Below are 1870 nucleotides of genomic sequence, written 5' to 3'. Positions count from 1 at the left end.
TGTAAGCTCAAACTCATTGGTTCAAAAAGCTGGACTTTGGTAGAGTACTTCTTTGGTCTGTCATTGGCCCCTGTATCTTGGGTATATAGACTTCCCAGGAGGATTCAGGAAGCAGTTATGCCTTTACTTGGAAAGTAAGCATGGTATAGACATGTTGGGTGTCAAGTTGACAAGGAGTGGACTTGTGATGGGTGAAAATGGCTGTCAGTTGGACTGAATTAAGATTTCTAAGACTGGTGGGTTGCACCTATATGTCTGTAGGGGCATTTTCAGAGAGAATGGGCTGTGTGGGCAGCACCTTCCAATCAATAGCCTGGAGGAAAAAGAAGTCAAGAAAAATGTACCAGAAAGAAGAAAAGTTCTGAGTGAGTGCATCTGCTACTGTGCTGCTCTGATCTTCTGCTGACATCAGCCTTCACCTTTGGCCTTCCAATATGGACTTAATTATATGTCTGTAGGGGCATTTTCAGAGAGAATGGGCTGTGTGGGCAGCACCTTCCAATCAATAGCCTGGAGGAAAAAGAAGTCAAGAAAAATGTACCAGAAAGAAGAAAAGTTCCGAGTGAGTGCATCTGCTACTGTGGCTGCTCTGATCTTCTGCTGACATCAGCCTTCACCTCTGGCCTTCCAATATGGACCTAACAATATGAGGGACTCCCCAGGAAGATTCTACACTTTCAGCACTGGATTGGAACAGCTGTGTTTCCTATATTTTGTTCTCAGCCCCCTCTAGCATGCAGATGGCCATTGTTGGGCTACCCAGCTTCTCTCCTGTAAGCCATGTTAATCTTTTTATCAAAATGTATATGCATACATCCTATTGGTTGTTTCCCTAGAGAACCATGCCTATTTAATATGAGGGACTCCCCAGGAAGATTCTACACTTTCAGCACTGGATTGGAACAGCTGTGTTTCCTATATTTGTTCTCAGCCCCCTCTAGCATGCAGATGGCCATTGTTGGGCTACCCAGCTTCTCTTCTGTAAGCCATGTTAATCTTTTTATCAAATACATCCTATTGGTTGTTTCCCTAGAGAACCATGCCTATTTCAAATGCCCAAAGTAAACTTTACCTACCACTGAGGACTGCCAGATATCCATACAACAAACAGCCTGCTCCACCACGAGCCCCTTAGCACTAGTTCCCTTGCACTGGGATCCACTCACTAGACGTGTGCTGGATGGCTTCATTTGTCAACTTGACACAGCTGAATCCATACAACAAACAGCCTGCTCCACCACGAGCCCCTTAGCACTAGTTCCCATCCCAGTGTGGCTCCCTCTCAGAGTCGTCTCTTGCGCTGGGATCCACTCACTAGACGTGTGCTGGACGGCTTCATTTGTCAACTTGACACAGCTGGAAAGAGGTAACCTCAATTGGGGATGTCTTCTATAAGACTGGACTGTGGGCATGTTCTTGATCATGAGTGATGTGGGAGGGCCCAGTCCACTGGATGATGCCAACCCTGAGCGATGACTCAGTGGCTAAGAGCACTGGTTGCTCTTGCAGAGGACCTGGGTTTGATTCTGAGCACCCACATGGTGGCTACGAACCGTCCTTAACTTCGGCTCCAGGGGAATCCAGAGCCCTCTTCTGACCTCCCTGGCATCGCACGACACTGGTGCACTCACATACATACAGGCAATAAACTCATACACATAAAATAAAAATAATTAAAAAAATTTTTTTAAAATGTGGAAGGAGAGAACCCCAACTTGAAAGTTGTCCTCTGACTTCCACATGTGCCAATACATACAAAAAATAAACTGATAAATATGCTTACTTATTTATTTTTGGAATTATGAAAAACAAACAAAAATGACTTATCTATGACCAATCACAGGGAAAGAATAAAGAATGCCACCAAATT

This window comes from Nannospalax galili, unplaced genomic scaffold, assembly GCF_000622305.1.
Source record: "Nannospalax galili isolate Female #2095 unplaced genomic scaffold, S.galili_v1.0 scaffold1225, whole genome shotgun sequence".
NCBI classification, from domain to species: domain Eukaryota; kingdom Metazoa; phylum Chordata; class Mammalia; order Rodentia; family Spalacidae; genus Nannospalax; species Nannospalax galili.
The sequence above is the reverse complement of the archived record's forward strand: the minus strand, read 5'-3'. Positions refer to the sequence as shown.